This window comes from Patagioenas fasciata, chromosome 10, assembly GCF_037038585.1.
Source record: "Patagioenas fasciata isolate bPatFas1 chromosome 10, bPatFas1.hap1, whole genome shotgun sequence".
In the NCBI taxonomy this organism is placed as follows: domain Eukaryota; kingdom Metazoa; phylum Chordata; class Aves; order Columbiformes; family Columbidae; genus Patagioenas; species Patagioenas fasciata.
Window position 1 is genome coordinate 6,695,049 of NC_092529.1, and position 13,993 is coordinate 6,709,041.

Genomic DNA, 13,993 nt, shown 5'->3' on the forward strand with positions numbered 1-13,993 from the left:
AGGACTTGGCTAATTTAACATGACCTTGGTGAACTGCATTGAGTGAAGGAATCAATCCAAATTGTAAACACAGATATCCCCATGACACACAACTAATAGAATTCTGTATTACATTAGAAGTTAATAAGGCATAGATGTGTGGTGAATATCTTGCAACAGGAGGCAGCTGCTTGTATTTTTGCTCCTTTCTGTGTGTACATTTGCATGTCTGAGAAATTCTAGCATTAGGAGAAGACTGAAAAAGCTCAAGTGTTTATTTTTTTGCATATGATAGCTAAACCCAAGAAGAAAATACCTTAAATCTGCTGCTCTTCTTAAGAATGATTTATGCAATCATCATATATTAAAAACTCGATGATCATAAACATCTTTCAAAAAATCAATCTCTTATGTAGATCTTGGTAGCTGCCAGTTGAGTGGGAGGAAAGGGTAAGGAGAGCAAAAATGAGAATAGGAGCTAGTGACTGAAATGGTGATGCTAAATCTTTCTTAAATCTTTGTTTATAATCTTTGTTTATTTTGTATTATCAAAACATTCCCTCTGAGTACTCAAGCACTGTGTTCAATAGGAACGTCCTTCCTGGAGCTGTGGGGCTGGAGGATGTCACTTCTTGTTCCGTAACTCTTCCCTTTCTCTCTTTTCCCACCCCCCCTTTACTCTTCTAAAGTTTTGGAAAGGGTGTTGTTTCTGCTTTCCAAATAAACTTTGCTGGAGAGTTTCATTGGATCTGTGAAAGGATTTTTGGAGGTATCTTTCCCAAAAGTGAGTTGGGTAGTTGCAGAGCTGCCTCTCTCATTTTCTGGCTCCTGGTCATTCCATGCTTGCCGTTATGTGAAGGTTTGACCCTTTTGTTCAGATTACTTCTTATTACAGTCTCTGAATTCAATCTCCTCATTTAATAAGTGTCCTTTTGGTAATTCAGTTAGGTCTCAAAATTTCTTTGTGTTTGGAAGATAAAAGGGAATACATGGGGAAAAACAACAACAACAAACCTTTTGGGTGATTTTTTGTTTGTTTGTGATGGGTTTTTGTGGTGTGTTTTTGTCTTCCCCTCAAAGGATGCTGTTTCTCTCGCCCTCCTGCCTGTCCCTGTATGTATCGAGCACTCAAGAGCTACGGTCTTCATGGTCTTGGAGGGGAATCTCTGGGGCTGGGGGTCACCTGTGGCAGGTGGGTCTGTGGGTCTGTCCGAGCTGCCCACGGGAACCAGGAGATGCTGCGGTTGGGATTTGACAGTCACCAGCCAGCTCCCGTGTTCCTCTGTAAAACCCACAGGGCTTTGATTTGGTTTCGTTCCTGTTGCCAATTGTGAAATCGCCGCAGTTGGAGTGCAGAGTACTTTACGTAACCTTTATGAAGTCTCTCCTTTTTCTTTTCATGAAGGGTTTCTGCTGAAAGACCTTCAAAATTGAAGACTTAGAGTAAAATAAAAAATATTAGGGAGGTTCATTTGAAATTTAATGTGACTAATCTGTTACAAGCTTGTCATGTTTTTCTTAATGTTAGCAATTACCTGTTGCTTTCAGTTGTGCACATACGCCATGTTTTGTCTTGCACGGGTTTATTTATTTAATAAACATTATGTGGTAATTTCTCTGTTCACTAAGTTAACATTATAGCAATGCCAGGTGTAAAAGTATGCACAACTGGCTTAAAAATAAAATGATAAGCCTTGGCCAAGGCTACTTTGTCTAAAGCATAGTTAGCAGGAAGGAATGTTGTTCTGCCCCAGGATAAGCAACATGCAGCCAGCAGAGCTGTCTCCTTCCCCTGGGACTGCCTGTAAATACCGGCAGACTTCAACAGGAGGTTTATGTTTGTGAGAGAGCTAAGTTTGTCAGAGGGGGAGAGCTGATATTGATCTTGCAGCAGATTTTAATGTTAATAGCTCGGTGCTTGTGTGTCTTGTCTTGGCCAAGCGGCGGTTTCTCTGGGGTGAGGGTGAGCGGCAGCAGCAAGAGGGGATGTTCTGCTGGGAAGCTGCCGCGCAACAGCGTGCACCGGAGGTACGAACTGCGAGGAGAGGCGGTGCTTTCTGCCCGAGAATAAGTGAGGTTCACCTTGCGATGCTTCCGGGCTGGGATGGATGGAAAGGGCCCAGGACATGCTGGTGAGCAGGAACGCACTGGGTCCACTGATTCTTCTAGCTCTAAGGTGCAGTTTGAAGGTTTGCTATAACATCCACTAGCTCCCACCTGCCAGCTTTGACACCGGCTTCATTACAGCCACGTTTGACTCAGACTCAATAGGCAAAATATAAGGCAGCTATTTTTGATAGGCTTCTTCTTCTAGTGGTAATCAGTACTTTTTTTTTTTTATTGAGTGCAGCCTATGTTCTCTACTGTTAGTCCCATTTAGGAAGCTATTTAAAAGTGAGCTGAAGCAAAAATATCCAAACTAATCCCTGGGAAATGAGACTGCTTGCACTTAACTGGCTAAATTGGAGCAGTGTTTGGGGAGTAGGGGTGTTTTAAAACATTTCTCCCCTCCCCCAGTGGTTACAATGAAGTCTTGTTCAGTAATCACAGAAATATTTTCAGAGCACATTTGAGTCACTTGGAACAAATCCAGCTGTGGAGTTGTTTAGCTCCAGCCTCTAATGTATCTGTGTTGCTGCTAACAGTCTGTAAAAACTAGATTGAACCATAGCCTATAGATAAGTAACTGCAAGCACAACGTGCCATGTTTAACTTACTTTCTCATTTTTTATTATTTGCCCACAGGTTATGGAGCCTCCATCTTTGGAGGCATTCAAAACCCAACTGGGCAATGTCCTGAGCAACCTGCTGTAGGTGGCCCTGCTTTAAGACTGTATGGTCTCTAAAGGTCCCTTTCAGCCTCAACTATTCTGCAATTCTATTTTCCTGCTGCTTTTATATATTTTCATTTTATTATTTTTACATGCTGTGCTTTATAATATGCCCCATAGTTTGGGACACAGTTCTCAAGTTTGAACTCATTTTTATGATTCCCCTCCCTCCAGCTATTTTTAGGCAGTGAATACTTGCTGACAGATTGAGTAGCTGAATCAAGATTTTAGCAAGTGGAGCATGTGAGATATGTTAGGTGTTTGACTGGATTTTGGGAGGGCTGAAGGAATGCTGACTGCTGTGACACTTGCAGTATTACCTCTTCAGAAAGGAATGCAGAGATGGGTTGCCTTCCGTCAGTGTCTGGCCTTTCACAGGCTTTATAGCTTTATTCCTGCATTTAGGTTTTTGCAGTGATCCTACTAATCACTCTCATGTTCAGGCGTTTCTAAGCCCCACTCCCACCCCTGCGTGTATTCTGCATCATTGTGCAAGACTCCCTGTCTTGTTTTAGCAAAGCACTTCAAATCCAAGGTAGCCACTTTCACAGGATAATTCAGCCTACAAAATCCAGTTACGTTTTGGCCATTACATGAAAGCCAACATAAGTAACTCAACTGTTTTAATACCTGGCTGATCATAATTTTTTCCAGTGTGTTTTGTGAATGAGAAGGCAGGAAAGAAAAATGTGGGAGCGAGCTGAAAACAATAGTACTTTTGTATATTCGTATTATTTATGGGGTGGGAGGGAAGCACGTCCAATTTTTCTTTCTTTCCCCCTCCCTTGAGGTTTGCTGTGAGTGGAGCTGAAACTCTGATGTTCTTTTAACACCTGTTTTGTTTAGAGAATTCCTGCAACGGAACTCAACCAAACACAGGGCTCAGTACTGGGGTCAGTTCTGTTTAATCTCTTTATCAATGGTCTGGATGAGGGGATCGAGTGTACCCTTGGTGAGTTTGGAGATGACACAAAGGTGGGTGGCAGTGTTGATCTGCTGGAGGGTGGGAAGGCCATACAGAGAGATCTGGACCGGCTGGATCAAGGGGCTGAGCCAATTGTCTGAGGGTCAACAAGGCCAATTGCCCAGTCCTGCACTTGGGTCACAACAACCCCATGAACGCTCCAGGCTGGGGAAGAGCAGCTGGAAAGTGCAGCAGAAAAGGAGCTGGGGGTGTTGGTGACAGCAGCTGAACGTGAGCCCACGTGTGCCCAGGTGGCCAAAAGGCCACCAGCATCCTGGCTGGTACCAGCACTGGTGTGGCCAGCAGGCCCAGGGCAGTGACCGTCCCTGTGCTGGCACTGGGGAGGCCAAACCACGAATCGTGGGGGCAATTTTGGGCCCCTCACGCCAAGAAAGGCCTTGAGGTGCTGGAGCGAGTTGAGAGAAGGGAACGGAGCTGGTGAGGGGCTGGAGCACAAGTGTGATGGGAGCGGCTGAGGGACCTGGGGGGTTCAGCTGGAGAACAGGAGCTGAGGGGAGACCTTCTGATCTCTGAACTGCCTGAAAGGAGCTTGGAGCCAGGGGGGGTCGGGCTCTGCTCCCCAGGAACAAGCACCAGGACCAGAGGAAATGGCCTCAAGTTGCTCCAGGGGAGGTTGAGGTTGGATCTGGGGAAACAATTTCTTCCTGGAAAGGGCTGTTGGGCATTGGAACAGGCTGCCCAGGGCAGTGGTGGAGTCACCATCCCTGGAGGGTTGAACAGACACATATATGAAGGTCTTAGGGACATGGTTTAATGGCAGTGTTAGGTTAATGGTTGGACTCAATCTTGAAGGCTCTCTTCCAACCAAAATGATTCTGTGATTCTGCTCTCTGTTCTTGGCAACTCCTATTTACTTCCTAGAATGGTGTGCATGAGTTATGGGTCACCTTTAACATCTGTGGGGTTCTGGCATGGTAAAAATCCTGTATTCCAGGATAAATTTTAACTGAGGAGAGCCATGGTTGAATAGACTGTCCTGTCCTGGGTCCCCAGTGGAGTTGAGTACAGTGGTGAATTGGAGGGAGACTTGTACCTAGGTTTGTCCATGGGCAGTAGAATCAGGCTTGAAGTATGGATTTTAGCTTGTGACTCCTCCTTTCTGAATTTTGGGAGGTTTTAAGAAGATGAGAGAGCCTCTGAGTGCTGAGGTGTAGGCTTTGTCTCAGGGCTGCTGGGACAGTGGACTTGAACATTGGGCTGGCCTGGAAGTTTGGAGGAAAGCTTTCCCATCAAAATGCTCTGTGTTTCAGTCTCCCATGGATACGTGCCAGGGTAGAGAGAACGCAGCTTTCCCGGCTGTTTCATTTTTGAGATGCCCTTCACTCAAGGACTTAATAATAAATTTGCTCAATTTTATTATTCTCTTTGTGGAAGGAGTCAAGGAAGAGAAATGTCTCTAAAGATTCCTTGTTTCTTACTCTTTTGACTTGGGAAACAGGTAGAAACCAAACAATAATACAGTAAGAAATGTGGTGATAGCTGCTAATATCTGCAGGTACATCTGCATAGAATGAAAACTGTGTGGATTTACATTAGCTGCTATACTGGTTGGTAGCTGGTTGTTCTGACCTAGTCTGTGTGGCCAAGCACACTGAAATATAAACGAGTTATTTGGACTGAAGCAAATAGACCTTTTGAACGTGACACAAAGCCTGTTAACATCAAAATTGGTCTGATGTTCCCTCTGACCTCCCCATTGTTGAGTTTTGTGAGGAGCATGGTAAGGCATTCATTCCTTTCATGCTCCTCAGTGTGTAGGGCTGCAGCTGTGGAATGTCTCTTGGAATTTGGCTCATCCAGGGAGGCTTGTGGGGCTGGCGAAGCCCCTGCGAGGCGTCTGCTTGCTTTTAAGGTTCTTGGCTCTGGGAATTGTGAGAACCATCCTCAAAGAGCATTTATTGCCTCCTCTCCATCAGCGTGCCTGTGTATGCCCTTATTTTCACAACAGGCCTGTCCTGTACTTACTCACAATAGGCCTGAAATAGCACCAAGGTTGACACTATTTCTATGTGTGCTTCACGAGGAATGTATTTTTTCGTCTTATTATCATTCTTCTCCTCTGTGGCAAGGTCGTCTCCATAGAAAGTGATTAATTTGATGAAAGTATTTCTCTTGCCCTGGGCTTCTCTATTTGCTGCATAGTACCATGCTGTGTAAGTCATGTGTTAGCTTTGTGTTACTGCACATAATATTAGGCTTTGTATGAAGAATGTGGCCTTAATCTTCAGTGGACACTGCTGTACAAGGGAATAGAGCCTCCACGAGATGTGGAGTTTATGCAGATCTGAGTTTTGTCCCATTGCCTCTTGGTTCAATGAGGCTCTGAAGCTGGATTGTACTGGCGAAAGATTGCCAGAGCGGCCAAGAACAGCCCACTATTTGACGTCTGTATGCACATGAATGCTCTCCAGTGCACAGGCTTGGATTGTTTAACTTTTCCTCTTTTAAGATCAGTCTTAATGCTGCCTTTGGAACTGGTGTTGCAGCAGAGCATAATTATAGTATTTTCCCATTGGACTTACTGATCTAGTGTCTGAAATGTCTATTTCTCTTCTTGGAGCACAGGAAACGGTTATAATAATGGAAAAGCTACATTTGCGGAATTTGAAAAACGTCTATGGAGACAGCTAGAATTCCTCTCTTTAGTTTTTCTTTAACTTCTAGGCCTTCACATGCTTCAAAACAGTGTCTATTAATAATGCAACAAATCAATTTGCTCAAATTTCAGCTCTAAATGCAAAATGTGCTCATGGAGAGACAGAAAATTCTTCCTTGTAGTCTTAAAAAATAAAACTGATCCACTTCAATATGTTCACCAAGCTGAAGGTGGGGCTCTGCTTCTCTCAGTTCTGTGTTGGGATTGTAGATTAGATTTGAATTAATTGTGTTTTAAACATCAATCCTATATAGACATACCCGGTGTTCATTAGAGCATGAACAGCAGGGGCAACAGTGGATGCAAAGTGTAATAATATCCAAGGAATGGTGGGTAGCTTGCTCTTAAGAAGAGCCAGATGTTTGATTCTGAAAGGCTGAAGACCATAGCTTTAAAACTTACTTCAGTCCTGACTTTGCTCTTCAGTCTCTTGCTTACTTTTCCAAATCTGGGAAAATGTACTTTTGATAAATTACCTCTCTGTGACCAGAGCAAGGCAAATGTGAATTGAGATGTCCTACATTACATCTTAAATGCAGTTAGATGCTTTCAATCATCCGTTGGTAGTAACTTCAGCATCCACGCAGCTGCACCAGAGCGTGCGGAATCGCTTCACATTTGGTCCTGGGGAGAGTGGCAGAGCACTGAACTTCTTTTATCAGTATGCCAAGAGCATGGTACTCTGCAATGGTTTATTGAGTCAGATAATATTACACAGGCACTCTGAATATATGACTGCAAAAATGTATCCCTCATTAAGGAAACAAATCCAAGCAAGTGAAAAATCCCACTACTGTTTGCTCCTCTAAAGTGTCTTTCAAGGCATTTTTGAGTGTGATGCCAGACTGTTGGTGTTGAAGAGAACTTAAATGTTTAGGGAAGAATGCCCTCGGTAAATGGCACAATATTCAAGTCGAGCGTTGTTCTCAAATAGTCCACAGTGCTTCAAACCAGTATGTGCTTACTTGGTGGAGCTTAGGCCTGGTCATCCACTTCTCTTCTGTAGCTTCTGATGCAGCTGAAAGAAGGTCTGAAATCAGCTGCTTGCATGTGTGCAAACTAGACAGAAAGTGCACTTCTCACATACTGCTAAGTTTAAAACGCCACTGTTCCTTGTCCTGGCTAGGATGATTTCTCTGTTGGCTGTAAAGACTTAGGCTGAATTAATGTCTTGAATAGACTTGTATCTCTGCTAGATTTGGTTCATGTGTCATCTTTCTAAGGACCCTTACACAGCTCTGTTGGAGGCCATGCTTTTGATCTTTCCCTGAGAGACCAGCATGAGAAGCAAATAGCCTTTGGCTAAGAGTTGGAAGCGGTTACCAAACAAAGGGGATGAGGACAGTTGGCTGCCCATTGACATCTGAAAGCCAATGTGATCAAGCAGCTACAGGCTCACGTCTCTTCTTCCAGCTCCTACTTCCTCCTGCCCTTGGTTTTGTTCCTCTTCCTTAGTTTCCTCTTGAACTCAATTGTAGTCTCTGCCACACAGGTTCTCTTGATCTCCCTGTTGCCACTGTTATCCTGTGCCACTGTCTTGACTATTGTCTCTTTTCCCCATGGACTCTTTGCCTCCTCCTTACAAGATTTGCTTTCTCCCTTGACACTAATAGTTCTTGTGGCTCCTTGTCTGATCAGTCCTTTCCTGACAATTTTCTTCTCCAGCTCTCAGCCTGCTCGCTGTAGAGCCTCTTTCTCCCCTCCCTGGTTCCCTGTACGACTCCACCAGCTGGGCAGTAGCATCATCTTTGAAACCTGAGGCCGTCAGAGGTGCCAGGCACTGCCAAGAAGTGGAGGGGGAGGAGGTTTAACCTTGCCTTAAGGCCTTGTCTGCGCACAGAAATTGCTACTTTTCATTGAACTTTTAAAAATAAAGCTGGATTGAGTTAAACTGTGCAATAGGCTCTGGGATGTCCTATGCCAGCCTAAACTGGGATTATTCCAATTTATTGTTTGTGTACAGGTGTAAGATGGGAGTTACTGCTGCAGCAAAATCTTTACACAATAATTAAATTTTTGTGGACCCCATTCTGGAAGAGCATTAGGATTGCTCCCAATTAGCTGATATTTGTAATGGGCTCCTGAGTGGCTGTGAGGTGATGGATCTTGGTGGGGCTCTAGCAACTCCATACCTGAGGCACATCAAGTGTCTGTTTGGCAGAGCTCCCGAAAATACAGCCCAGTGCCTGTGTCACCAGGGAATGGCAGAGCAGGATGGCAAGCTGAGGTCTGCTGGCCCAACCAGACTGGTACCAAAATGGAAGGAATTGGCATCTCTCCAGCTACGTGATCTCTGCCTGAACCAGTCAGGGCCCTGAGCAATGCCAGTGCCCGTCTGGGCTCCACATTTTATTTACATCTGAGCCCTTCACAAGGCCACAGCTCCTCCCTGGATATTGTGGCAGCTTCTCCGGCCCTTCCTGGTCCATACGTTGGTGAACGCGGGCTGTGTGTCCTCCTTCGGATGCCGTTACCTCCGCAGCGGCACTGCCGGGAGCCCCAGCCTCCCCTCCCTCAGCCCCGCGAGGCCCAGCGGCTGGTTGGGGGTGGCCCAGGGTGACTCTCGTCTCCTGGCCATGGAACTGTCACTGGCCGGCTGGAAGCTTTGCAGGATAAAAGCTTTTCATTGCTGTCTGTGTCTGCCAACTCCTATTGCAATTAAAGGGTAATCTTTTCTAAATGGTGCTAAATTAAGGCTAAATCCCTCCCTCATGCCACATAAGAGGATGAATCCCCGGTTTTCTAAAAACAGCTTATTGTTTGGGCTGCTGTCCAACTGACCCATACAACAATGGTCTGAATAATTTCTTGAGAGGAATCAAACTTTCTGGTCGGTCTGTGCAGATCCTACTCAAAAATCCCCTATAGGGCTATGGAGAAGTAGATTAGTTATTTCCCAGTTCCTTGTGTTGCATTTGGTTTGAAATTTGGGAGCAGTTTTTGGGGAGATGACTTTCCCTGTGGCCATGTGGCTGGGTCCCTCAGCCCGTCAGCCCCTGGCCCTGCATGGGGGAAGCCTTAGATCAAAGAGAACAGTCCTGGCACCGTGGCTTGGTTTGTTTTAATCAAGGCAACTGTGTGCATAAAACTGGAGCTTAAATTATTGCTTGGCACCAGGCTACTGCCACAACAGAAATCATTGCAGGGGGGAGGGTGCTAACTTTTGACCTCTCTTTTGGGATTACTGATCTGGGTTAGAAAACGTGATATGCAACCAGTTTCACCCTCAGGGACAGGAGAGGGCTACATTCAGATCACTGGTTAACATGGGGCTTTTATGCCTCTTCTTAGGTGAGCTACTGTGTCCATAGGGCAAGCTGCAATCAAAAGTTTATTTGCTCATAAATATGTGGATTTGTTTTTAAAAAAGTTCTTAAATAAGGAAATGCAGTCGAGTAGTAAGGAGGGAAGGGGAAAGAGTGAGGGCACAAATTGGGGCCCAACTCATCAATGAATGTGCTACTGTAAAACATATCCAGACGCTTGCCTTTATTCCGTGTTCCTTGGCGGGGAGGGGGCGGAAATCACTTGTGAAATTTCAGTGGGATGATTCCAGCAACAGAATCTGAAACCCTACAGTATTATTATGTAAAATCTTCTATTTTTATGTAAGTTGTGTTGTTTTTTTTCCTTCTTGTTCACTTATATAAACCTCTGTGACATTCCTCCAAAGACCAGCCCTGGTTTTGGCTCCCAGTATGTGTACAGGACTAGCTGACTCCTGAAACAGTGTGATCTCAAAGCGTCAGGGTCGGTGGTTCTTGCTGGGATGCTGGCAGATGGGTTCAAATGCATAAGCTCCTCACAGGTGACCTTAGGGAGCCGAACCTTTCTGTTTGAATTATAATTAATGGCAACGAAACCTGCGTTTTGTTCCTACTAAATGTGAGTTCAGAACTTGAGTCAAGATGTGTTTACTTGTTTAAAGATGGGGTTTCGATTACCAGTTACCATCTGTAGTGGTTATTTGGAAAGCGGGCTGCACACATGTGAAGGGCCTCCGGCTGCAGAGATGGTGGAAATTTTAATAGACATCCCCAGGCTTGGAAAACAACATCAAGAAAACTGAAGAGCCGGCTGAATAGCTGTTCTCACGAAAAAATAGCCTTTGAATTAGTCCTTGCAGCAGGTAAAAAATGAAGTCCCCTCACATGTCCGAAATCCTAAATGAAGTTCCTTGTATGTGTTTGGGTGCTTTTTTAAGTTGACAATGACGTATGTTTCTTTTTAGTGGGTATGGAAGTCAGTGAGAGCACTGCTGAGGAATGTCAACATTCCTCCCTGCTGCTCTGCTTTTCTGCAGTCTCCTGCCCTACTGAAATCAGGGCTGCGATGCACTTGTGAGCACAAGAAAATCAAATTAGATCTATTCAGAGGAAGAAAAATAGTTCCTTTTTCTTTTTAAGCAATACTTGGGTACCACTTCATTAGTACTGCTTAAAAAGGAAGTCCCTGAACTTAGCCTTTACGTCTTTTTATTGGGTTTTTGTGTATAGAGTTGTGTCTTGTGCTTTAACAAGCAATTTGGGATCTGCTTTTTGTGGTCAGGATTTTACATTTATCACGGCTGCATTTACTGTCTGCCATGCAAACCGCGGAGTTGTTGCACCCTTCACACAGTGGATGTACAATCGCGCTGCATCTGCCTAAGTAGCACTTCCTACCTAAGTTTACCAGTTGGAAACAATTACCCACGGAGTATGGCAGCAAAAATGCGATGCTTATCTCCTGAAATGATGAAGCAGTTGTAATTATTTTTAAATTTGTCTGAAGGGGAGAGAAAATCTGTTCACTAGATGTATGTAGTCGTCTTAGTTGGAAATTAATTCTGTAATGAAATACAACACATAGATTTAGCTTTAAACAGATGTATTCCACCAGCTATTTTAGGAGCTCTAACTGTTATCTGCTTTCAAAGGCTCCAAAATTCACAGATTTAATTTACTGCCTTTTATTTCTGAATATCTGGAGCTTTGGAATAAAGTCACAATGTAGGTTATTCACGTTTCTTGTCTTTGATAATCTCGATCCGCTCCTTTCCTTTGTAATGTTTTTTGCGGTTTCTCACTGTGTGTGCATCCATCGTGCTGTTTGAACGTCTCTATTGCGCTTCATTGGATCCTCTGTAGCACTGGTGTTATTTCAGATTTCAGACTTGGCTCTGGACTCCCAAGACAGAGGTTTTCAAGACACTCTACTGGAACTTCTTGTAATGATCCATATTTTTGTTGATTTCTATCTGTGGTTAAACTGTTCTTTGCGTGTATTAAATGTCTGCTCAGCAATTCGCCGAAGAGTTTGATAATTCTACTTTTTCTGTGTTGAATCCTGCAAGTTGTGAGGCTGCTTTTAACTTCAAAGGTGTGGGTGGTGGTTTTGTTTTTAATGGGTTCCTTTTCTGCTGTGGCGCTTTATAGTTCAGTCAATAATTACAAAATCTACATGAGTTCTCTTTCCTTCATAGTCTTTTAATTAACAAAAAAACCCTTTATCATTACCAAAAATATTCAGGCTCTTGTCATGTTATAATTTAGTCACTTATTTTAAACAATTCTGGTGTCTTTTCAGTAGCCTGTGACTGTGTACAGCTAATGTGCAGTCTGAAGATGGCTTTTGCCTGCCTCTTACCTGTTGCTCGCTTGCTGCTCCATTGCTGGCCAGGACAGGCCACTGACTGCTGGGGTGGTTTTGGGTGCCCTTGGTTTTCTTTTCTGAACTTTTTTTTTTTTTAATGATATTTTCTCGGAAATTATTTTGAAGTCAGGAGTAGACCATGTTCACAGGTCATCTTTGGGTTTCTCAGATTACATCCCATTTGGAGAATTCTGGGTTTATCTTGACTCCAGGGACTGGGGCTTGGTCTGAATGAATGTCAGGGATGGGAAGGGATCTGGAAAGCTCATCCAGTGCAATCCCCCCACCGGAGCAGGAACACCCAGATGAGGTTCCACAGGAAGGTGTCCAGGCGGGTTTGAATGTCTGCAGAGAAGGAGACTCCACAACCTCCCTGGGCAGCCTGGGCCAGGCTCTGGCACCCTCACCAGGAAGAAGTTTCTTCTCGTCTTTCAGTGGAACCTCCTGTGTTGGTGTAGCTATATTGCATAAATACAAATCCAATACCTACTAATAAGGTCTCTACTGTTTTGTGCACCCTGCATTGTCTGCATGTGTGTTATTGGTGTGTCCTGCATTCTAGCTTCCAGTTTCCTTGGCTGTTCGCCTGTATTCCTTCCTGTTCAGGCAGGATACATAAAATAACATAAACTTTAATGTCTCAGTGCCATCCATTTGGCTCAGTGCCACTCTGCGGTGCTGCCTTTGGGCTGTATTTGGCTGCTGATGTCACTGTGGCCGGCGGGGACTGTCACTGGTCCCCTGCATGCAGAGCACAAGCTGCGCATTGTGTGTAGCGAGTGACTTCACGGTGCTTTGCTCTTGCAGCAGCTCCCTGCTAGTGAAGACTCTTGTGTTCACAGTTCCGTATCTGTGTTAGACTAAAGCCTTGTGAGGAGAGCTCTGCACTTGATGGGTAATAGATAAACCGAAAATTCATAAGACTCTTGTGTTAAATATAGATCTAATTGAAGAAAAATGAATTGGCCAAAGGGGCTGCAAGATTCTATAAAGCAACGTGGTTTCAGTCATTTGGAGAGTTCTAATTTAAGGAATGCTGAATGTTTTAAACATGAGGGCCTTGCAGAGCTGGAAACCTGGCAAGTGCTGAAGCATCGATGCTTTTAGTGGGGATCTGTAATTCATAGCAGCAGGATCTCTGCATTCACAGCCTGCAAGTGGTAATTTCTTGTAATACTAAACAACACATGATGCTTATTAAAATCATTATGAGCTGAAGAATGAAGACTTTGTTTTGATGATTTTTTTAAATTTTTTTTTTTTTAGAAAGACCATGGAAAAAATTAGCGTCTGTACTGAGTGAGGCTTGCTGGGTGTGTTTCAGTTGTCTCACTAAAGCCAGCAGTGGTACAAAAAAATGGCAAGAAATCACTACCAGAATGGCATATTTGCAAATCTGGAGTAGATTTCAAGTGTCCTGACTGCTTGTTTCTTTCTGTGATACAAACAAACTGTGTAGCATGTATGAAGATTAGGCATCTCTTCTGATATGGTCTATTTTCTATACTCTTTTTATCAGTCTAAATCTTTACCATCTTATGCTTACATTCCTGTAAATGAAAGCAGAACTTAATGAAGTGCGTGGTGTAAAATTTAGGGCAGGTAGTGGGAACAAGAAACACATTTGTTCTAAAGTTGCTTTTTTGAGCCAGCAATCGTTGCTGGGAATGGCACGAATGGTATTTGTCAATAGTTAACTACAAAGGTCCTTAAATTGCTCCTGTGAGCTTTGGAGTTACTCAGCAGGTAGAAGAAAAGTGCCTGTGGTACCATGGCACAACTAGTTAATGTGTGGCTCTGACATCCGTTAGGAATTCATGAAGACTCTGTGCTTTAAAATAAGACCTCAGGTTTTGTTTGGGAATGTCAAGGTGGTTAATGGTATGGGTGCCTTTTGTTCTGGCGTTA

General features: G+C 44.0%; 1 protein-coding gene across 1 annotated transcript in view; it reads left to right on the forward strand.

The window, feature by feature from the left end:
• Positions 1 to 13,993, forward strand: part of BICD2 (BICD cargo adaptor 2) — a 92,329-nt gene that overhangs the window by 13,032 nt on the left and 65,304 nt on the right. The window lies entirely within an intron of this gene.